Raw genomic sequence first — 24,967 nt, forward strand, 5'->3', positions numbered from 1 at the left:
TGCTTCAATCCGTAGAGTGCCTTTTTCAAGAGACAAACTTTGTCGTCTGACGCACTGTATCCCAAAGGCAGTTCCATGTAAACCGTTTCTTCGAGCATTCCATGTAGGTATGCTGTTTTGATGTCCAGTTGACGCATTACCATATCTTCCTCAATTCGATAGCGAGAAGTGTTCGTAGACTCGTGAGCTTAACTACCGGCGAAAAAGTTTCAAAGTAGTCCACGCCTTCTCTTTGCGAAGCTCCCACGGCCACAAGACGTGTCTATCTGACCTAATGCATCCCTCTTGATGCGAAATACCCATTTTGACTTGACGACTTTCATGTCCGATTTTCTTGTTACTAGTGTCCAGGTGTTCATGTCATGGAGAGAAGAAAGTTCCTTTTCCATGGCTTCGATCGACTGTTCCTTTTGTGGTGAGCGCACGGCTTCGCCATAGGATCGTGGGTCGGTTTGCTCCTCCGTCACCATTTCACAGTAAGTGACCTTTCTTGGGACAGCTTGTAGTCAATTAGGTGGTCTACTTGTCGGGGCAGATCGTCGTAACGGGGGGCTTGGGGAAGCCTCCTCGATGTCAGCAGTCTGATCCTGCCCATCTCCTTCTGAAGTATGGTCATCATGACTATCAACGCTCTCTTCGATCTCCACGGCATCTCTGTCATTGCGCTGAGGCGCAGGAAGTCATAACGAAGGTCGCCTAACTGTTCAGTTATGTACGATCCTGCATCCAGGAAGGTTGACCCCAGTTGCTCTTCAATGAACTTGACGTCTCTGCTTGCGAAAAAATCACTTTTTGTTGGATCGTACAGAGGGTAGGCCTTTTTATCGTGGCAGTAACCCACCAAAATGGCTTGTCTGCTTTGCCTGTCCAGTTTGGTTCGTCGCTTTTCAGGTATCCATGCGTATGCGAGGCATCCGAAAACCTTAAAATACCGTACAGATTGATATCTGCCTGTATAAGCCTCTTCTGGGACATTTCCGTTAAGGATGCGTTTGCTGCAACGATTTCTAACATGGGCAGCAGTGTTTACGGCTTCTGTCCAAAAGACCGAAGGAAGCTGAGCTTCATGCAGGAGTGTTCGGTTCGCACGTTCCGCAACCCCGTTTTGAGCCGGCGAGTATGGGACAGTCTTTTCGTGCAACATTCCTTTTGCTCGGAGGAATTGGTCCAAGCGAGTGTTAATGAACTCGCCACCGTTATCTGTTCGGATCCTCTTAACACGGTGGGATGTTTGTGTTTCCGCTGCACGGATGTAGTCTTCTAACGCGGCGGCTGCGTCAATCTTATACTTTAAGAACTTAGTCGTCTGCTGTAGTCGTCGACGATTACTAAACAATACTTGCTTGCACCGATAGAATTCACTGGGAAAGGGCCGCATAGGTCCACGTGGAGCAAGGCCAATACTTCTTCCGTAGCATTTCCTTTTCGTGCTGTGAAAGGGTCCCGGGTATGCTTCCCTGTGAGGCAGCTCGTGCAGACTTTGCGTGGGCCTGCTAGAGGCGGAAGTCCGGCGACGATTTTGGCAGTCGTCATCTTGACGAGTGTGTCCATATTCAGATGGCCCATGCAAACGGTGCCAGAGTTCAGATGCGCCGGGTACCTTGGCATGGTCAGCTCGCTCACGAGCTGGTATGACTTCTGCCTGCATTTTGTAGATGCCGTCGATCTTTACACCAGAGAAAACAAAAGATTCATCGGAACACATTATAACTGCCCCCGTTGAACGTGACCGTCATTCCGCGGTCAGTGAGCTTCGACACTGAAATCAGATTGTCGGCGATTCCGGGCACTTACAGCACATCTTTGGCTGTAAGGTTGTTGTTTACAACGTTGTCTTGGAATCAAAAAGTGACCGTGCCTGAGCCTGCAGCGTCAATCGTTTTCCCATCGGCTAAGGTCACCTACTTGTAGCTCTCGTCTGTAAAATTCGTGAGAACATCCAAGCAACCAGTCGTGTGGCTTATGGCGCCTGAGTCTGTAGTCCAATCCTGAGAGTGATTATCTGCTTCGGTTGCTCCAAGAGCAAACTCGCGTTCCTGCGTGTAGCTATCTCCGTGCTGTCTCGACGACTTCACTATTCTCGCTCCTTGCTTTGAACCGTGATTTGAGCCAATATCATCGCTGCGATATTGCTGCTGTGAGGGCTTTCCGTGGCGATCTTTGTGACGAGACCTGTAGTTTCGAGCGAAGTGACCGGGCTTCCCGCAGTTGTAGCATTCTAAAGCCCTCGAATCCTTCGCTGGTTGCTGGGCCTTGGCAATTCGTTCCCCGCTCTAAATGCAGCTTCAGCTTCGGCAGGTTGTTTCTTCTGACGCCGTTCTTCTTGGATAATGGCGTATTTAACCTTTTCGATGGTGAAATCTGCCAAGGCGCAAATATCAAACCCTCTAGCCACTCCATAATACGACGGGGGTAGAACTTGGATTGCAATAGCGGACACTTCAGCATCGTCCAAGTGTTCGCCTACGGCTCGAAGCTGTTCGCATATGGATTCGACTCGGTGCATGTGCTGCGCTGCGCTCTCCTCTTTCGACAAGTGGATACCATTCAGCTCTCGTTTGAACACGATCCTCTTTTCCAATATGCGCCCCCTGTTGACTTGTTCCAATTTCTTCCAGGTGTCCTTTGCAGACGTCTGGTTGATAACATAGCTCGTTTGGGCGCTAGACAATGTCTGAACAATTATGTTGGTTGCCTCCACGTCGTTCTTGTCCCATTGCTGTCGTTCGGTTACGTCAACGGGAGGGTCACTTTCAAGTGTAGACCAAAGATCAAGAAAAGATCTTCCCGGAACAGCACCGCAAGCGGTACTGCCCCGACGACCTTGTTATCGGCCGCGCGTTCAAAGACACGGCCCACCCAGGGGCGGACCGCGTTATCAAGGGGCCCTTCTCCAAATATGAAGGACCGGCTCCCTTTCGCCTCCCTCCACCACGAAAGATCGAAAGATCAATACGCGGATTTGAAGGGAGACCAGAGCATATCCAAAGCAGCAGACCAAAAGCCCTTTGTCTTGAGAGCAACCATGACTTTGAAGCGCCAGATCGGGTAGTTGTTACCCTCGAGCTTCTCCAGGTGATTCAATGTTCCGGGTGTTCCTTGTGCCATCTTGACTGCTTCTCCTCGCGACTTGCCTTAGTAGTATTCGATGCAGTTTGCGGCTTGAAACCTTCTGGGCAACTAGAGACCTTCTCGGCCCATAACCTTTGTTGACCTTTGGAGGGGCCTTGACGGCACAGTGGGTGATGCACGACGGTTTCAGTTAAATCCCAAGGAGGTCAAGAGACAACCACCTATATTCTTCTTCTTCGTCTCCCTCCGCAGTGGCCCAATGGAGGCCTCATGAGGACCCAATTAGTGACGGTTATGCGAAGCGATGAGAGGATGAGATGAACGAAATGATTGAATAAAAGATGAGCGGGGGAGCGGAATGACGACCTGGAAGTCTACCAAAAGACAGAATGGAAGATGCCGACAGTGCAATATCCTGGGCACGGAACGGGACGGCTAGGAACATGGCGCGTTGGGATGAGTAGCGTGAGCAGTGGAGGAAAAAGTGTTCAATGGTTTCGTCTTGCTGGCAATAAGGGCAAAGAGGAGAGACAGAGCGGCGAATTTTATGGAGGTAGTAGTCCAGTTGAATGACGCGACAGGCGAAAATGCGTGAGCAGAACCTCCATTCGCCACGAACCACAAGGCAGAGGGCTCCAGCCAAACTACAGGTACGCTAGCTCAGGCCGCGCGCGGAGCTGCTGTTGGAGGGCAGCTCTACGGAGACTGTCAAACCTTTTATACATTGTGTATAGAACCGTAGGAATCAGGAGTAGAATAGCGAGGTGAGTACATGCGACGGCGGCACGCGCGAGAGAATCCGCGACTTCGTTAGCGGAAAGCCCACAGTGGCCGGGAACCCACGTCAGAAGAATTTCATGGATGAATGAGGGAGAGAACGCGAGAAGCAGGTCACGTTCATGCGAGCTCCGGCCCCTGTCTAATTTGGAGACTAGGGACAAAGCGTCGGTGAAGAAGCAGGCTAGACTGTGCGAGGACGGCACAGCTTGGAGCGCCATCAAAATAGCTCTGCAAAGTAGATCGGGATGTAGTCAGGGAGGTGGATGCTCCTGCGCACGCCCATGGATGGTATGAAGCAGCCAATGCCCGCTTTCTCATTTACGACAGAGCCATCGGTGAAGATGGCAAGGTGAGAGGAGAGTGAACTAACGTGACTGTCTAGCTAGCGCGGAGAGGACTGTGGGGGGAGGAAGGCTGGCGCGACCAGGGTTGGCACGGGAAGGCTGGCACGACGCGCACACGGATATCCGGAGGTGGAGCAGCGGGCGATAAGGCTAACCTGAAAAAGCTGACCGGCATCGCATAGAGCTGGAGGAGCTGCGGGTAGATCCTGGGAGTCCAGCGAAGGGCGCGGGAGGACGCGATGCTGGTGACGCGAAAGGCAACGCGAAGTTCTGACTAGAGAAAAGTAGTAAAATACTGCGGAGGGTTAGGATAATCAATCGGGAGGACAAATGAATAACGCCACTCTCAGCATAAAGGTGCGATATGGGTGTAGTGATTGGTACGCTCAGACAGAAGCGCAGCGTCCTGCGCTCGAGCAGCAGAAGGGGGCGAAGCTGTGTTTGTGGACGACTGGAAAAAATAGGGCAGCCAAACTCACCGATAGGGCGAACGTACATCTTGTAAATATGCAAGAGCGCCGGACGGCGGAGGCCGATCGCGTGTTACTGGAAGAGGCCAAGAAGTTTAGGGCCCGCGTGGCCCGGCCCGTGAGGTAGTCAACATGAGCCGAAAGGCTGTACGACGCGTCATACCAGTCATAAATACTTTAATTTGGGAACGTGAGGAAGAGCAGAGTTGCCGAGCAGCAGTTCATACGAGACGGGAGCCGAAGTTCGCCAAAGGAAAGAAAGGACCGCCGACTTTCCAGCGTTTATGGAGAGGCCGACGGATAGAAGCCAAGAATTTAGCGTGTCAAGGTAGTTCTGGAGCAAGGCTTGCAGCGCGCGCGTAGACAATGACGACGCCAGAAAGGCAATATCATCTGCGTACACGAGTGTCACAATGTCAGGGTGAAGCGGCACGGAGCGTAACAAAAGACTAAGCAAGAGAGGCGAGAGGATACATCCCTGCGGGACACCCCTGCACTGGCGACGCTGAGACGAGGAGTACGAGCCATTCGAGTAAACGAACATGCGGTTTGACAGAAAGCACTTAATCCAACGGCCGATGTAAGGAGGTAGAGCGAGGGAGTCCAGCGAGGAAAAAAACAAGGACAGCTCGACAGAGTCGAACGCCTTCGCGACGTCCAGTGTGACTAAAGCGGTACACTCAGAGAGGAGCCTTGCCTTCGAGAGGTGGTTGTTGATGGCCACGTGGGCTATCCAGATAGAGCTCCGCGGACGAAAGCCGATCTGAACCGGCGAAAGCACATCGTGCACCGTCACAAACCGCATGAGGCGATCAAAAACGACGCGCTCAGCCATTTTCGCGAACAGAGATGTTAGCGCAATAGGTCGCAGGTTGCCCAAGGTGCAGTCTTTCTTGGGATCCTTACGAATGAGTGTAATCCTTGATAGTTTCCGTATGGGTGGGATCCAGCAGTGACGGAGCGACGTCTCCACCAGAGGGATCAGCAGGGATGGATAGGAATGCACTTCAACATTTCAACATCCGGACAGAAACCCGGTCCGGACCCGGCGCCGAGGATGCAGGCAGATTGCGAATGTGCGAGTTGAACTCATTGAAGCTGACTGGTGCAAACTGAGCGTCATCAAAACTGCCGCTGGGAGCATCATGTAGAGGCAAAGCGTTCGTGAAGCGCACCGCAAGACCTTAAGCACTGCGCTGCAGCAGATTAAGACTGTCAGAGGAGATAGACAGACGGTGAAACGACTCTGTGGACGATCTCGTTCTCCGGAGAACGCGGTAGTCGAAGCGCCGGCGAGCAGGCTGCGAAACAGCCGAGTGAAAGGAAGAAAGAAAAGTTTCTTTCGCCACCCCAATGGGGGACTTGCTTAAAAGACGAACGGAGGAACCGGTACAGAGACCAGTTGCGGGGCGATCGATTACAGTTGTACTGTTTCCAGGCGGCCTTTCGGCGCGCAATCGTCATTCCACCATCGCGGGAAAGTAGAACGCGTTCTCTTTGGAACAAGGAAGGGGGACATCGCAATGGACTCGTCGATGACCGAGAGAAGTTCTATACCCGAAGGCGGTGAGTCCACGGCGGGATCCTCCAGGCGGGCAGCCAAGAACGTGGCGGCCCTCAGGTGGTTGATGAAGATAGAGGAAGAGAAGCTCGGGGCTGAAAGAGCCAGAGGGGTATGGCAGATGAAGTAGAGCGGAGTGTGATCACTGCAGTAGCCGTGGTTGAGAGGGGACCAGGAGGAGACTGAGCATCTCCCCGACGACAAGTTTAGGTCTGTGGCGGACTGATGGCTTCCTCTGAAAAATGTGGGCGAGCTAGAATCTTCGTCGTTCGTCCTGCAGAAGTGCTGAGCACGCGCGCGAGGTAACTTCACCTTCCCTTGCCACGCGCTGCCAGGATCATTTTATTTTCTCTACTCGAAACCGAAAGTGAAAGTAACAATATTTGCACTCAACGCACAAATGTTCAGTCCAACACTAGATGTCTAGTCAACGTCTAGTTTGGTCATTGTCCCTAAAGTCTAAGGTTAGAACAGGTCTGGATCTCTACTAGACTACCATGTGTTCCCTGGGTCAGTATGTTCACCTTGTGCAGCCTGTTACATGATTGAAGTTTTATACATGGGGCCTGGCTCTGTACAGTTACACCCAATATTTACCCCCTAAACAAACCTAGTAATGACCAGATATTGTAATCAGATATCAGGTGACATGTAGAAACATGTGACCTGATATATACCCCTGAAAACTGCTGGACGAGGTGGTTGCCACTGGAATGAATCAAAGAATGCAATCACTTTCATTTAACCACATAAACGTGGCAATAAAGATACTCCTTGTAGTAAGGGTCTGATATTTGATTTCTTCTACATTGTTACACTTACTTACTTACGCTACTGTTACTGAACAATACTAGCAACTAAAAGCATTGATAAGAAGCTGAGACGATAGTTTTGCAAGATCCACTTTTGTGTTGTGCACTCCTGTGCACTGTAGTGGGATTCACAATCCTAACTTGCTTTTTAATTTAATCCTGCAATTTTAGGTGGAGCTTGCCCCAAGATCGGGCTTGTGCCTGGGTGCATCTTCTCTCAACGGAGCCAAAACAATGAGTGAGGGCAATGGAACAAGACTTGCTAGAGACTTGTTACGGCTGCTCTTCACTAACAAGGAGCTATTGGGAAAGTCAATAACGGGTAATCAAAGCAACGCACATAAGCACGACCCTGCGAAAGAAAAAGTGGATCCTATCCGAATGGCAGCTATTTTCGGTAAGCGTTCATTTTGATTGTTCTGGTGAATATACTTCACAGTTCCCTTCTCGTTGCAGAATATTGCCACAAAGAATCCCCACAGACAGAGTACTCCAAGATAAAACAGCCTTAGGACGTTCCTTCAACGCCTGTGAAATGCGATGAGCCCAGCACACTGTGTGCACATAAGTTCTGTGCTCCCATGACTGTTCTCTGTATGTTATTTATTTTTATACAAATATGTAACATATATTTGTATAGCTTGAATAAAATATGTCTAAAGCATTTTCTATACAACATTATCTATATACTTGTATAGCAAAAAGTTTATACACTGCATATACAAAGTGTTCCAAAAAGGTGTTTGAGCTGTATAGACAAAACGTATACAATGTCCATTGCAGATTTTTATAACCTTTATTAAATTTTTATAAACAGTGTCCATAGCTATTTTTCGTAATGGGATCGAAACATCCTCCATCGTGCCACGGGGGTCCGAAATGCGTTCTCCACGCAACGTCTGCAAATGGTGTAAAAGACATCAGGCTTTTGATACATGGTCACAGTGTTACACAGCAAATTTCTTAGGAAATATGCTGGATTTGATGATGATGATTTGGGTTTAAAGCGTTCACAAGCAGCAAGGCCATAGTACACTGAGTGTACCTTGCTCGACTCAGCCTGCAGTTGGAGATGGTACGGACACTAGTGCTGCACTTCCCAGGGAAGGGCCGCATGAAATCTTTCGTCAGTTGAAAAGCCTCGTCGCCAACAAAGACATACTGTGTGCGTGTTGTTCCAGGTAGGCGCGCTGACCCAGGCAGGCCAACAGTGTCATTGTCCAGCATCTCCCTAGTAACACAATGCTAGAAGACAGCTTAATCACCTGTGCGTCCTGAGGCACCACATCAATCAGCACAAACCTATATCTGCTGTCCGGTACTACCAGCAGAACAGAATAGAAATACATAATTATAAGATATTGCAAGATTGCACAGCAAATTGCATGAAATATTAACGGGCAACCAATGCTCAATTGCACCCGATGTTCCCGTCGATACAGCTGGGTCATTCCATGTCAAACGTCCCAGACATTGCGCTCGACCATCCCGGATTTCTTTCAAGTAAATTGTGATTGATTGTTCCCACGCAGCCAATGCTCTCCCGGCTTATTTTCGCAGCAAAAAAATTTTTCGCGCCGCGGTCGCCTCTTGAAGGTTGCGATTTGACATGTAACCTACCTGGAGAAAAAGAAATATAACAAAATAACTTTTGCGCAAATTCTGACCAAATCTCTTCTGAGTGAAGGCAAAGCATAGTACTTTCATGCCAAGACCAGTGAAAGTTGATCGACACATTTTATCCAGAGTTTATGCGCCGAGAAAACTGTAAAATTTCGTGAACATTTGAAACTTTTTACGGTTGTGTAGGAGGCGTAGAACGTGTTAAAAATATTTTGAGGCGCGCAGACTTGGAAGGGTACGCAGAAAAAAATCATGGATTTCGGAAATATTGCTTTTTACCACATATTGAGCCGTCAATTGCACGCTGAGGTGGTCCTGATAAAAATGTGAGACAAATTGCATTTGATGGTACGCCCCTTTTACATTTATTTTACAAAGTTGAATCAAAACACTTTGTTTTAGCAGCGACATTTTTTTTTAACTGGAGCCCCCCCCCCCCCCCCCCCACACACACACACACACTGATTCGGCATGGCCACGCAAGGCACCTTCACCCAAGCCGCATGACCGCCGCTGCCACGAAACGCACACGGGAGTTGCCCAAACCGATTTGCTTTCTTTAGCAGAGAAAAAATAATAATAGAAAGAAAGCCGAAATTAACCTTCCGAGCTTCAGGTTCTCACGAGAACGGCCTATTGCGGCGACGCAGTTCAGTAGGAGCAGTGGACCTAGTGATTTACTTCGGTGACAACGGGCGCTGGCGGGTAAGTGGATAACCTAATCTGTTCGAGCAATGACGCACACAACGCTTACTAACACCCAGTGGCGTCGCTAGGGTACGCGTCACTCGGTGCGGGAGCTCCGTCCCCCCCTCGCCACACGCACACACACCATGCCCCCGATAACGGATACCTTTCGGTACCAGGCGATTCATGTAAACATATTACACCACACTCAGAAAGAAAAATAATGTGCCCTCGCAAAAGGCTCCTCATGTTATTTTTGGCGTCATCGTGCCGCAGAGAAAATGGGAGGAAGCGGCAGTATTGGTGCGGCGCGTCACCCCTTCCTTCACGCGGTGCGGACGGCAACCCCACCCCCACCCCCTAGTGACGTCACTGCTAACACTGACTGTACAGCACCTGGCAATAATGTGTGTGTGGGGGGGGGATATGTTTAATGATGATGAAAAAGGAAGGGAAAGGTTAGTCATGATGGAGGCTTGCCATTCCCAAAAAGCAAAGAGACACAAAGAAAGAGGAAGAAGAAGAAACAGAGATACAGAAAGTTATGAAGAAACACAGAAAAAAACAGCTCCTCCACTAGTCGTCAACGACAACTTCACTCTTTCGGCTACCACCCAAGAACACGATAACAGAGAGGAAGACCTATAAAACTGTCCAAGTGACGTCATTAAATATAAGGAGCCAGCTCAGGAGGACGGTGTCTCCTCCGATGAAAGTGAGCTAGATGTGATAGGTGCAGACCAGTCGTCGTCGAAGTGTATCCCTGGTTCCAGTGCTCCTTGTGTACTGCGCCACAGCAGAAGGCCGTTCTCATGAAAAACTGAGGCTTCGAAAGTTAATCAGTACATACAACATCTTTTTGCAGGCAATGCATATCGGTTTGGGCAGCTCCCATGAGCGTTTGGCAGCACCGGCGGCGATGCGGCTTGGGTGAAGGTGCGTCGCGTAGCCATGCCGAATGAGTGCCGGGGTGCTCCAGTTCAAAAAAAAATTGCCGCTGCTAAAGCAAGAAGTGTTTTGATGAAACTTTGTAAAATAAATGTTCAAGGGGCGTACCATCAAATGCAATTTGTCTCATATTTTTATCAGGACCACCTCAGCGTGTAATTGACGGCTCAATACGTGGTAAAAAGCAATACTTCCGAAATTCATTATTTTTTTCTGCGTACTCTTCCAAGTCTGCGCGCCTCCAAATATTTTTAACACGTTCTATGCCTTCTACACAACAGTGCTCAGCCGTCTATATATAGCTATGGAAAAATTCGAGAGTTCCGTAAAAAATTCCAAAAGTTCACGAAATTTTACAGTTTTCTCGGGGCATAAACTCTGGATAAAAAGTGTCGATCAGCTTGAACTGGTCTTGGCATGAAGGTACTATGCTTTGCCTTCACCCAGAAGAGATTTGGTTGGAATTTGCGCAAAAGATATTTTGTTAGAATTTTTTTTCGCCAGGTAGGTTACATGTGAAATCGCAATCTTCAAGCTGCGACCACGTCGCGGAAAAAAATTTTGCTGCAAAAATAGGCCGGGATAGCATTGGCTGCGTGGAAACAATCAACCACAATTTATTTGAAAGAAATCGGGGATGGTCGAGCGCAGTGTCTGGGACGTTTGTCATGGAATGCCCCAGCTCTATCAAGCTTCTAGCGTCTGCATGTCACATGACATGGAACGTCTCCGACATCACCGACACCCCCTCCTAAAAGCCTACTCCAGAACTATTTCGCCAGTAGGAACTGTGACAGCAGCTGGAGATGTTGTCCTACGTTTGTGTTGCTATTTTGCAGATCAATTCCAATCTCGGCCCGTATTGTTACCCTAGCAATGATCTTTGCTTGCTGTTGCTGCTGTCTTTCCCACACAGTGCCCTTGGTAGCGGACGTGTTCAGTGTATACTCCACCTCTTTGATCTACTAATTCTAAGTGGTGACGTAGAGTTAAACCCCGGGCCCATGATGAAAGCACAAGAAGATCAGCTGGCGCGAGTCTTAGACATATTAACCTCACTCGATACCAAGGTTACCACGTTTGTATCGGACCTTAGGCCACCCCAAGCCAACCAGCTGAAAACCGATGCTGCCGTGGCCTCCTTGTCGAATAAAATGAGTGTTGTTGAAGACGATCTGACCTCCATTAAAGGTGCCCAGTCTGGCCTATTGGAGAGTATCCAGTCGGAAATCTCCAATGTTCAATCTCTACGCCGTGCCTCCTCCGACCAAATCGCTTCTTTCAGTCACCGTCTTAACGACCTGGAGAACAGATCGCGGAGGTTTAACATTGTTATACATGGCATTATAGATTCTCCAACCGAGTCATGGAATGAAAGTGAGTCCAAAGTCATTGACCTCTGTCTTAACAAACAAGGTATCCAATGTTTGCCTGCTGATTTTAAAAGAGGGCATAGAATGGGCAAATGTATGAGCAGAAAAACCAGGCCGACTGTTGCTTCGTTTTTTTCCTACAAGTTAAAGGAAAGCGTCCTATCGTCAGGTTTCGAACTTAAAGGCTCTGACCAAAGTATATCAGGAGACTTCTCCGTTACCACCCGTTTAGCCCGCCGTCGCCTGATCGAATTTGCGAAATCACAGAATGAAACCTTTAAGTTGCGCCACGATAGGCTGAGATCCGGACGCAAATCCCTCTACATCTGCTCCGCAACGAATTCCGTAAAGCAGTCGATACCATAACTAACACATGTGCGCAACAGCCAATCAGAGCTGTATCTTCTCCCACACGTGTTCTGTAACGTTCACCAACATTCGCTGCTTACCACCTAAGGTGAATGAGTTTGAATCACTTATTCGTTCCAGCTCTTCCGACATTCTTGCCCTTACCGAAACCTGGTTATCTGACACAGTCTCCTATGGACAACTATGAAAGTTTCTTCCTGGCTTCACCATTTTTAGGAAAGATCGCCGTCTTCTTAGATTTCCGCGAAGCCTTCGGCATGGTGCCTCACACGAAGCTTCTGTACAAAATCTCTCTCCTGAACCTCTGAACCTCTACTATGTCGTCCGCTGGCTAACTCAATTTCTTTCCAAGCGTTCGTTCTCAGTCTCATGTAACAATCACATATCTCCAACTGTCCCTGTCCTTTCGGCAGTCCCTCAGGACTCAGTTCTTGGTCCCCTTCTAGTCCTTATATATATTAGCGACCTTCCTTCAGGCATATCATCCACTATCAGACTATTCGCTGATGAATGCGTTGTATACAGGTAAATTAGCTACTGACCATCTATCCTTACAAAGCGACCTTACCCTAATTCATTGTTGGTGTGACGAGTGGCAAATGCCTCTGAATACATCGAAGTGCTGCATCGTGTCATTTTCTCGCCGACGTGCATCCTGTCTCCCTCCTTTCCGTACGCAATTAACGATATAGCATTAACCCGAGCGTATTCCTACAAATATCTTGGCGTTCACTTAACTTGGAACGAACACATTAATCACATAATGTTCAACGTTTCTCTCTCCTTGGGCTTTGTCAGACGCGATTGGCCCCGGCCCATCTCAAACTTCTTTCACCACTCTAGTACGAAGCAAGCTCGAGTACGCATCTGCAATACGGGACACTCCCCAAAACTATGTCTGTAAAGCCATTGAAGCCTATTTTTTTTATGTAATAAACATATCCCCCCCCCCCCCCCCCAATGGAAGCCATTCAAAATCACGCTGCCCGCTTCATTGTCAACGACAACTCATCCACTACCTCCGTTTCCGCGTTAAAGTTAAGTTTCAACGTCGAGCCACTCGAACATCGTTGTCGTTTTGCCAGGTCAACCCTCTTCCATGGATTTTTTTTCACCTTGCCTTGTCAACAATCACCCATCACTCGCTCGAGTGTCATTTTCTTGCGCTTGGATCACACTAACAAGGTCACTCGGTTCCACTGTATTACTAACACATTCTCTAAATCTTTTTTTTTTGTGTGTGTGTGTGTGCCACTACCATTCAGTGGAACAACCTCCCATCATCAATCCCAACCATTGACGACCATGCAGTTTTTTTCTTTTTTCAAGGAAGGCAATATGCATACGCTATTAGGGTACTTGGGAGGCAGCTAAAGAGAAAGATTTGAGTTCCCTACAAATTAAATAACTCTGAAGTATTCTGCATTTCTGCGCCCCTACTGCGCTTTGCAGTATTCCCCTCGAGTCCTCAAATCCCGGCATCGCATGTAAAAAGCAGCCGGAATATCGGAATTCGCGATATCAAGGATACCATCGATACTTATTAGATGTATTGAAGTACTCTTTGCTTTAATTTTGCGTTCACTGGTTTTGTTCCTCTTTGTGTATTCCACATCAGATAGTAGGCTACTGTTGACTCATCATTCATTCCCGAATTCACTTGTAATTTTGTATCGTCGTTCCTCGTAACCGATGTGAAGCACTTCGGATCTTGGTGCATTGAACAAGCAAATAGAAGTAGTGACCAATGCGATTTATTGGATATTAGCAAATGGATGTCGCAAAAGCCCATCACAACATCACGCGTCTGATGTTTATAACAGTGGAATCTGCGTCTGCCGCGTCTGTTAATTTTGCTGAGGTGCCGAATGCTGTGACTGTTGATTCTGAACAGGTTGAGTACTGCCACTTCCGGTAAACGAGGAAACTGCTTGTCCCATGAGATTCATGACGTTTTCAGCACCTGGCAAACTGCGCACCGCGGCTCCACCAGCCGCAACTTGTTCATTTCCGGGGAACTGAAAACCCTCGCTGTTGGGGACCAAGAAAGGCATGGCTGTAAGAGAAGAAATACGAATATATTTAGAAACGTGGTTTCAATACGAGCTGATTCACAAAGGGAATTAGCCCGTAGTCACTGAAACACGTACAGAGTGCATGAGAGATTTCAAGTCTGAATGAAACATCTGATCCCGTCGTCATTCATGTAGTAGTTGTTACAAGTTTGAACGTCTTGTGGTATTCAGAAACTAGCTTGTACTTGTAACATAAATGCATGAGCTTTCCATACTGCGCCCCCTATGTGTATGTGAAGAATATTCAGTTGGGCTCAAGTGCTGTGAGGTGGGCATTAGGTAGCCCACGTGCGTCATTATTTTTTAAAGGGATCACGAATGTGCATAATTGCCCAGCAGAACAGCAAATTGTAAGCGGAAACAAAATGAAACAGATTACAATTATCGTCGAGTTGACATTTTTTCTTAGAATATCAATCGCAGTAGAAAGGAATTATGAAAAAATAATATCACTGTGGTATCTAGGTGTCGTACATTACTATTCATGAAGTGATTTTTGTAAGATGTTGGCAATTGATGTTCTGAGACTGAAACACATAGAAAGGGCAAATACATACAAAGCCTCAAGTGCGTAAATTCGAACACAGCATCTTTTGGAAAGTTGACGTCTAGACGTTTTCCAAAGCCGTGGATATATGGATTCTCTTAAGGGGAAGAAAGCTACGATCTACTACTACGAGCTACTTCAGCTACGTGTCAGTTTGACGTTCTTTATGAAAAGCTTTTTTTGTTACAATTAGATTACGCATGCTAGCTGACAGGCGGCGTTTTGTTAATTCCCACATGACCTACTCATGTATCCATACTACTATCCAGCTCATCCTTTTGAATATTCATTTGTTCGTAAAACTGAAGGAAAGCGTGAACGAAATGTTACAATGCAAAGCGTATTAACACATGTGTGTGACATGTGTTGCATGACATGACATGTATGTGCACCAGGGTTGGGCAGCATTTAAATACATTGTAGTTAAAAACTATTTGAAATATAAATACATGTATTACTATTTTGTATTTAAATACAGAGTTGAAAATGTATGTGTAATTATATTTCAATACTAACTTTCGGGTGGTTATTCTGCAGATACACTACAAATACTCATAACTACACAAGATAGTGGTGCGTTCCATCGATTCTTATTTTGTATCTCTACTCTGAATGACTTGTATCTCATTTGCGTGACTTTTAGGACTTCTCTTTTTCGTGACTCTAAGCACCAACCAACTCGTGATCAGCTAGCCGTGACCTTCATGGTTTTGAGTGTTCTCAACGTAGTTTGATTACGGGGCTTCTCTTTTTAGTGTCATACCCTAATGAAGCTTTCATGTGTCCTGAACATGTCTGTTTCTCTTTGCTGTTCAGTGTAGGCATGACACTGCCCTTTCTCGCTATAATTTGTACACTACGCCGAACTATAAAATATGTCCAATAACACCTTTTCTCAAAAGACGCAAACCGTGTGTCAGTTGATCGAAACAAAAGGTGTGTGCACTGTTCCTGGTAAAGTCTGGCATTATATAATTCCAAATTTTATGGCCGACGGAAGTCACTTACCCACGAGGATAACGAGAAAGAAGTTCATCTTTGAGAATACACCTTCCGTGGAGCGCTGATACCAGAGAGGTACACAAGAGCGGATGATCTGCTTTGCCATCAACCTCATCTCTTTTATGTAGAGTCTTTTCACCTACTAATAGCACAGCTGCGATTACTTGGATATATGTATAAACAAATCAAAATTGGATGCAAGGACTTATCTCTTGTCATGTCACTGCGTCCCATTTATCACAACGAAGTGACAGAGAGGCATTCGTAATGTCAGTTTTCGTGATACAAGACAAGCTCAGAAAGAAACGTAGGAGGTTCAGTTGGCAAGGAAGACAAAATCCATCTTGCCGCATGTCGTTTAGCGATTTGGAACAATCGCTGTTTTAAGAGAAAAGAAGAAACGTACCGTGGTTCAAACACGAAATTGCAATCAATCTTGTTACTGCTCTACCTTCTACATTTTGAGCAAGATACGTGTGTGTACTACTTATGTTTACGAAACACACTCGCATGCGATGCGTAATTTATGTACAGAGGGGATATGTTGCGCACACTTTGAAGCAAGGTTGTCACAAGTATGTTATCACATTTATGAAACCTTGTACTTTGCGTGAGAATTTCGCTGAATTGTATACTCTTAAAAATGAACTTCACCACATCGCACGCTCCTAGCCAGCCATCGTCTCGTATGATATCGTTACCTGCCCTGATTTGTTGAAAACGGGAGGCGTACGCCTCTTCTGTGATACTTATGCCGGTCATACACTCTTAAAAATGAACTTCACCTCATAGCACGCTCCTACCCAACCATTATCTCGAATGATATCGTTATCTGCCCTGATTTGTTGAAAACGGGGGGCGTACGCCATTTCTGTGACACTTATGCTGTTCATAATTGTCACAGAAAAGGCGTACGCCCCGTGTTTTCAACAAATCAGGGCAGATAACGATATCATTCGAGACAATGGTTGGCTAGGAGCGTGCTATGCGGTGAAGTTCATTTTTAAGAGTGTAATTGCCGCAGAAAAGGCGTACGCCCACCGTTTTCAACAAATCATGCCAGATAACGATATCATTGGAGATGACGGTTGGCTAGGAGCATGCTATGAGATGAAGTTCATTTTTAAGAGTGCAGGCTATCAGTTACCTGTGAGCGTGGGCGTTCCCATGAATTTTTTCCAATGGGGTGGGCCAAAGTGCTTCCAGTGGAGGGGAGGGGGCAAAACGTTCAACCCGCTCACCTGTTTTCCTGGAGTCGGACACTGTGGACTGTGTGGGTGTCCAGATGTTCATAATATTATGACTAGAGAGCGGATCTCTAGGCACTAAAACAGGTAGCGCTCTTCGTTACATAAATCGTTCTAGGCCAACCAACCTTCAGAATCGTATGGTTTTATCTTGCGAATGGAAGGAAAGTCGATACATAAAAAGGTGTGCGCCCCCTTTCTTAGCTTATCGGGAGACAGAGCGATATCATCCGCGATGATGACTGGCATACTGCGTGCTATGGTGTAAAGAGCGCGCCCTGTTAGTCCCTAAAAATACGCTCCCTAATTATGACATCTGAGAAAAATCACGATTACGTACTTGTATGAACAAGAGTTCACAATTTTCACAAGTGACCTTGAAGCTCCAAGAAGTCTTGTGCCCCCTTTTTCCTATCCTGGTACCCCAGGGTGGCCTGTGAGGGCAGCTTGCATGGAGGAAGGAACGAGAGGAGGAGCCCAATTGCTCTGAGAAGTGAAGCCGAGATTGGGGGCCACTTCTGTGACATCATCGCTCGCCTTCCTCCCGGTTCCGGTTACATACGTCTCTATAGGAGCCCCCAACGCATAGTTTCAGAATGCTTAGAGAGGTGTGGTGGTAGCGCGCCAAAATGGCCCCCAAAGTGACGTGTGCAAAGCCACCTCATTGGGCTATTCAGGGAATGTGACCCTCGCGTGGCTCCGAAGAAGCTACAGCTCACCTCCTATCCTCACTTCACTTGCCCCACGCTTCTCCCTTCTGTCGAAAAGCCGTCTTGGGGCGTCTCCTTTTCTTCTTTCCTTCATGCTGCTTGTGACCCCACAGAAAGACGAAAGTTGACCAAAAACCACTCCAAGAGCTCGTCCATCAAGACACGGACACACATCACAGTGGCCTATTCTCTCTTATATTTTCTTCCATGCACGCCTCATTCACACCCAAAGGAACAGACCGAGGCCACACCTCTCTGTTTGACGGTCTGGAGTAATCGGTAGCACATCTGACCGACAATCAGGAAGCCGCGTTGTTCGAATACTGCTACCGGCACTCTCTGACTTTTTGCCAACTGCTCTGGTCTTCCTTCAAATCCGAGTACGCGGTGGAAAGGGCAAAAGGGAACCTGCTCTTCTCCTCAGGGAAAGAGCACCTTTGTATACCCTTGTGGACCGTGCCTTGGAATACGGACGAGCTGTTGCGGGGCAGTATTGCTTGCAGTATACTGCTCCTGGAAAGAATTATTCCTCATCTTTCGTTAATTGCGGTCTCCAACCATACGTTCCTTATCATAACGGTTCCCACGCAAGCTGGCAGGTGCCTTTGTGTGGTAGCTCGTGATGAATTACGGGATGGTGATGCATTTATCGCGTGTTACGGAATAAAGTTGAGAATCGAGTCCCTGGACTAAAACGTGTAGATCCTGAATATGAAAATTTGTGAAGGAACTCTAAGATTTTCTAGGGCTCGGAACCGTTATTTTTTGGGGTTCGCTTCAAGTTCCGGTTCAAGGTTATGGGTTCGGCTCGGGTTCGGGTTCAGCGCAACCAAAATAACGGTTTGAACCGATATGAATCGGTTCGAACCGGTTTACGTGTGCTGTGCTAATCAGTGTACCACATGTGAGAGGTAATATCACGTTCCGGCGATGGCTTGCTCCTCGTTCCTTCCTCTTACTCCCTCGCCTCTACACTTCATAGGTACAAAGACCCATGCAGTTCACAGGAGACCATTCTTTACTGTACCGAAAAGTGCTGCGAAATGGCGTACAGCATACCATTGAACTCCCATTGCAAAAAGCTATCGCCAATTTCTAAAGAAAAAAATAGAAGAAGCGGTCACGTGGTAGATAGGAGTATCTCAGAGCCCCATGCGCAGGCCGGCACGCTGCTCCCCGTTGAAAAGAGGGCGAGAGGCCGCCCCTGTGTTTCCTTCGTCCATGCTCTGGATCACACGCCAACCTCTTTCCTGTGATCGCAGAGGTCTGCGTTGCTTGCGGATATCACTGTGAACCATTAAAATGTACGTCGCCTTCACACTGCGACGCTGAATGAAAGGAAGCAGCCGAGGCAACAATGCAAAGTGTAGCTGTCGTTTAGCACATCTTTTTTTTACACCTCGAGTCAAATGTACAAAAAATGTACAGGGATGTCGTGAACCTTTTGGAGGTGAGGCTGTAGGAGGTGCATGGACTCACCACTTCTTCGTTTATCAATTTGTTCGCTCTATGAATTCGGCAAGATTCCAAGCGATGCAGGGAGCTGGTGCGCGGCAGATGAGTGGGAAGGTGTAGGCGTTTTTACCGTCTGGCGAACCGGTTACCGCATCATATTTTTTTCGGTTCAGTTCCACACTCTAAAACCTGAACTTCACCGCATAACACGCTGTGCGCCAACCATTGCCACGAATGATAGGGTTATCGCTTTTGATTCGAGGAGAGAGGGAGGCGTACGCCTTTTTGTGTCAATTATCATATACCCAAATTGACACAAAAAGGCGTACGCCTCCCTCTCTCCTCGAATCAAAAGCGATAACCCTATCGTTCGTGGCAATGGTTGGCGCACAACGTGCTATGCGGTGAAGTACAGTTTTTAGAGTGCAGTTCGTTCAAGGGGAGAGAAAAACTGTTTACGGTTCGGTTCGGGTTCGGTTCGGCAAAAAATAACGTTTTTTTGCGATTTTCGGTTACGGTTCAGTTCCGGTTTCGACCCCTGAGATTTTCATCCTAAATACCACAAGGAAACCATAGGGGCCATGGGAAAAGTAGTAAAGGAGTTCAGCAGTCGTCTGTGTCAATACTTGGCTGGTCAAAGTTAAAACCGCCGCGGTTCAGTATCATAGCAAAGGTGAAAAAAAAAAGAAAGAAAGAAACGAAATGCTCTATATGTACCCGGCAACCACGTGACTTTGTTTGTAACTTTCAATGGGCTTGTATTTTACGTGTTATTCATAGGGTCTCATATCAGTCCACACACAGTGGTTTGTCCTTAACAGATTGCAGGAGTGATTTGTCGTGCTCTTAGGGGCGTTGCAAAACACACTTGCACATATTCTGTCATTACGTTCGCATCTGACATAGACGACGTGGATCTCACGAAAATCAATCTTAGGTATCCAACCAGGGGCCCTATCGTCGTCAAAACTCATCGACCTCGATTACTTTACGTCAGCAGCTGTAGGGTGGGGCTGCCACGAAATACTCCGCCCTTAGAGCCCGCCCATTTGAATGGAAATTTATCCCTGCACTCTAAAAACTGAACTTCACCGCATAGCACGCTGTGCGCCAACCATTGCCACGAATGATAGCGTTATCGCTTTTGATTCGAGAAGAGAGGGAGGCGTACGCCTTTTTGTGTCAATTATCATATACCCGAATTGACACAAAAAGGCGTACGCCTCCCTCTCTCCTCGAATCAAAAGCGATAACCCTATCGTTCGTGGCAATGGTTGGCGCACAGCGTGCTATGCGGTGAAGTTCAGTTTTTAGAGTGTAGTTTTCCTTCGCAGCTTCTCGCCCCTAATCTCGGACCGTGGCCCTACGTCATTTTGACATAACCATGACGTAAAAGACTAGTTTCAAAGCTTAAAAGTAATGTAGCGAAAGAGGGTCGATTACTTTGAGCGGCGGCAGGTTTAGTAATCAGTCCGTATGTGTATTTCCATTTATTGTGTTGTATAAAGTCTCGATGTGCTCGTCACAAGAAAAAAATCATATGTTTCTTCGTTTTTGTATAATAATGATAGAAAGCATCGCTGCACAACGCGCTTCACCGCGTAACACAGTTTCTCTGAGCGGATCGCCGCCAATATATGCGTGAAACTGGCGCGCATTTTGAAGCGTCGTGCAATCAACGTTCTTGCAATATAGAAGTGTGCACACAAAAAGCTCATCGATCAAAGTTCACTGTTTGTTGAGTAAAACTATCAATTTTTTTATGTGTGTTCGTGCGCTCGATATGCGAAATGATGTTATGTAAGTCCCATTTCAGTATGCTTCTTTTGCTCGTGAGCTGTGGGGGTGGTAATGATACCGCAAATGTTCGTTAATAGTTTTACTCAACAAACAGTGAACTTTGATCGATTAGTTTTTTGTGTGCACACCTCTATATTGCAAGAATGTTGATTGTACGACGCTTCAAAAAGCGCGCCACTTTCACGCATACGAGGCGGCGATCCACGCAGAGAAACTGTGTTACGCGGTGAAGCACGTTGTGCAGCGACGCTTTCTATCATTATTAAGCAAAAACGAAGAGACATGAATTTTTCACGCTGCTATAAGCACGAACCGATTTCTTATAAGCGCATTCACGGCTCGCGCCGCACTGTCCGTTCGATCCTTTGCATGATCCTTTGTGGGTTTTGTCGCCTGCCGCTCTGCGTGCCGTCGGCGCCATCTCACGGCCGCAAACTGCAATTATAAGCTCCAAGTACAATCGCGGCGTCACACAAACTTCGCAGTCTTGCACACATGTACGTCATGAAAAATGACCACAGCAAAAAAGGAAATTATGAGCGTGCTTTTTCGCACATTTTCCACGAAATTCAGTTTCACGCCGGAAGAGTTTTCCTACATCAAAGAACCGGACTAACAAGGCAGGGCCGGCATATCACAGGTGTGGCCTTCGGGTTCTCAGGAGGAAACACCGAAAAGGCGGGTCGCATCCCAAGATAACACGTTAGGCCATTGGTTGATAAAAGGTGTCAACCACTTTTAATATCACGCCTTTTTTCGATTGTGCACGAATGACAGAAGAGATCTAAAGTAATCGAGGTCGATTACTTTGACCAGGATAGGGCCCCAGTATACCATAATCAGACAAAGCACGAAGCGAGAGGTGGGGGGGGGGATATGTTTAATGGTGATAGAAAAAAAAAAAGGAAAGGCACGACGCGGCATTGTTGGCTGTTCAATGGCTTAAGGACAATACATACCTTTCCTCCTCCTCTTGCTCTTGCTGCTGCTGCTATACTACTAATGATGATGATCGTGGTGGTAGTGGTGGTGGTGATGATGGTGATGACGATGGATGGAAGAAGAGAGAGTGACAGATTATGCAATTTGTATAAAAATGTATATCTAGCCCCTCTTGGCGTCGATGGTGGTTGGTGGAACAGTTTGGTATACAGTACATTTCAGAGTTTTGTTATACCGGCGCCGGCTACGCTGTCTTGGGTTTTCCCTGAGTTTTCCTCAGACAGGGGAGGGAGGGGAGGGGGAGGGGAGGGGTTGTGGCTTTCAGACATATGTCGGCACAGATCCGTTAAAAGTCGGCCCGGGACGCACATTCCCCAGGGCGTCACTTATGACGTTACGCACCTCTGTGAGACCGACAGCGGCGAGCCCTTTCACCATCACCACCACCACCACGTTCGGAGTTTTGTTATCGTGTCACAATTGTTTGACCGCAATACTTATATTTTCCTTTTGTTTTTCTATGTTGTCCCTCGCAGTGCACCACCCACAAGGAGTTTATCGGTTCACTCTTAAAAATGAACTTCACCGCACAGCACGCTCCTATGTACTTTAGATTTTTCTTTTTTCTTGGCAGAAGGGTAGTTGCCTTATATGAGAAATTGCTGTCATATGTAGTTCACAATTTGGAGCCTACAAGAATATCTTGCCTAAAATGCATGTGTGTATACACTTCCTAATATATCTATTGTAAAACACCCGTAATAAGATGAGCACTTACACAAGTGAAAAGGTCAGATGCACCTCCTTCAGCAGATGAGCAAGGGCATGAATTACTCATGCTGGGTAATAATCTGCAACATAAATATAGGTAATGGAGTCCGAGCAGTGGCGATATGTTACGTTATCATAAGTCAAATACTTTCATAACTAACAATTTCTTGTGCCAAACAAACTATGCTAGGAAAATGAATGGTTTGAATCATGTCTGTGCGTGCAAAAAGTGATTGGTGCTATGTCGGCTACTTACTATCTTGTTCATCAATAATATTCTTATTTATGAGCTGATGATTAGTCTAACTAGTCCCTTTCTCTTCCTTGCAATGTGCATCCATCCTTTGTGGAGTTTTTTTTTCTTTCTCTGTCTGCCCAATGTGCCGTGCAAACGACTCGTAAATCTGAAACAGTAACAACAGCATTAGAACTCAACACTGATGCAGTGGCGGATCCGGGGGCAGGGACGGTTGGGCGATCGCCCCCCCCCCCTCTCAAAACAGTAGGTTTGGCAGCTGTGTCCCCCACTTTCCCCCCCCCACTTAGGGGCTTCGACAAACAAACCGCCCCCCGCCCCCCAAACAACAACAACAAAAGCGACACGGACTGGATCCGCCCCTGCACTGACACCACTTGTCATCGGCAGGATACACGTGAATGATAATACAGAACGGCGGTAATACCTACCCCATTGAAACTTACCAGTGCAGGGTACCTCCTTACCACAACCTGCACAGTTGACTTCTCATTCCAGAGCCATGCCGAGTGATGCTAGCCTTTAGGTAACTTGCCACCTTCGTCATCTGCAGTGCGTTCCATCAAAGCCAGACAATTCTGCAATGCTGTTAACATTAATTAACAAAGCCTCCTATCCAAAATACGATTTCACTTACCGTCAATTTGAAGTTCCTGTTCTTCAAAGAAGTTAGACTTCTTAGGATACAAAGGTCCACTTACGAAAAGAAACTCTCTTGAAGAAGCATAACTGTGAACAGCTACCACATTTTCATAATTCGTGTACGTAACACAGGACGCATACTTACCTGAAGTACATACAGGACGACACTCAGACACATGATTTGTAGTTGTGGCATTCATTGCACTTCAGCACGCCTACGTTGTTCTTCGAAGATAATCTTATTCATCTTTGAGAACATCGTCAATACATACAGTTTCAAGTTCCCGCACGACAACGGCCAACCGCTAAACGACCGCGCGATGTCAGTGTTGCTAGACTACGCAATGAAAAGAACGAAAACGGTCCAAGAATATGAAGACGCCTCGCGCTCAACTCTTACCACGGAGTAAAGCGCTGGTTGAATGGAGTTATTAGAGCTTGAAAACATAGAAACGCAGAAACAGGGAGTTGCAATGGTGTTTGGTGAGAGTTAAACTGCATCAAGGGGTGTAAAATTGCCGAATACTCTCGTTCGACTCCTTTTTTTCTCAGAGTGTAGCCAACCATGACCTCCGTACTATAAGTTCACTTCTAAGAGTGTTAGCGGACACCAGAAAGTAAATAAATACTAGGAGAAGCAATAATATATTCACTTGCCTTTCGTTTATTTTGCAGCGCTTGGATTCTACATCGGAGGAGGCACAGTAAGCGGGTTTCGCCGCCGCGAAAATAGTGTCGCCGCTGGCATTTCCCGCCAAATTCCCGTTACTTGCTTTTCATTGGCTCCGGTTCCCCGCGTGACCATTCTCGATCATGATTGGCTGAGGCTCATTTAACCGGTGGATTCGCTCGCGTTCGTTTCCTCCGAGGCGCCGCTAGGCCAACTACGGCAAGCAGTTTCGACCCCCCCCCCCCCTCCGAGGCGCCGATGCGCCGACCCGTCTGTGCGTTGTGCAGCTGGCGTCTATGTGGGCAGACGGCGATTTCGTTTCGTGGATTTCGAAGATATTCAAGCCATAGACGAACGCCGGAATGAAAGGTAAGCAGACAAACGTATGATGCATGTCAGTGATCGGACGTTTAGTACTGCCGCCTAACAGTGTGCATAACTGAGGTACGCCTTGTCCCGTATTACATCACTTTCTGCCAGTCATCAGTCATGACCTGGTTGATGTGCTATTCTGTATCGCGTTACTAGTTACGTTTTGTTCTGCTATTTGAATGTGTCTGGTGTGTAATACGCTGGTGTGCATGAAAAGGAAAACAGCATGTATCGCGTATATCCCGGCTCCCCGAAATTTGTCATTAGTCGTCACGTCGATGCGTAACGATAGCATGTCTTACATAGCGTATTCAGCCAATTAACGTTGCTAATGCTCTGCTTTACCATATCGTCAACAGGTTCTGTTTCTTTTTTTTTTTTTTTTTTCATTCAGAAATCGACAGCTGTTCGTGGCCGTGCGATCCCCAAGCATGTAGCC

At 47.0% G+C, this 24,967-nt stretch overlaps 1 long non-coding RNA gene across 1 annotated transcript; it reads right to left on the reverse strand.

The window, feature by feature from the left end:
- Window positions 1-13,773: 13,773 nt before the first annotated feature.
- LOC135376660 (uncharacterized) lies at window positions 13,774-15,790 on the reverse strand. Its single transcript, XR_010417788.1, has 2 exons — window positions 15,670-15,790; window positions 13,774-14,095 (listed from the first exon to the last, which is right to left on the reverse strand). It is a non-coding gene; the product is annotated as an uncharacterized LOC135376660 (long non-coding RNA).
- Window positions 15,791-24,967: the final 9,177 nt, after the last annotated feature.

Source organism: Ornithodoros turicata, unplaced genomic scaffold (genome assembly GCF_037126465.1).
Source record: "Ornithodoros turicata isolate Travis unplaced genomic scaffold, ASM3712646v1 ctg00001199.1, whole genome shotgun sequence".
Classification (NCBI taxonomy): Eukaryota; Metazoa; Arthropoda; class Arachnida; order Ixodida; family Argasidae; genus Ornithodoros; species Ornithodoros turicata.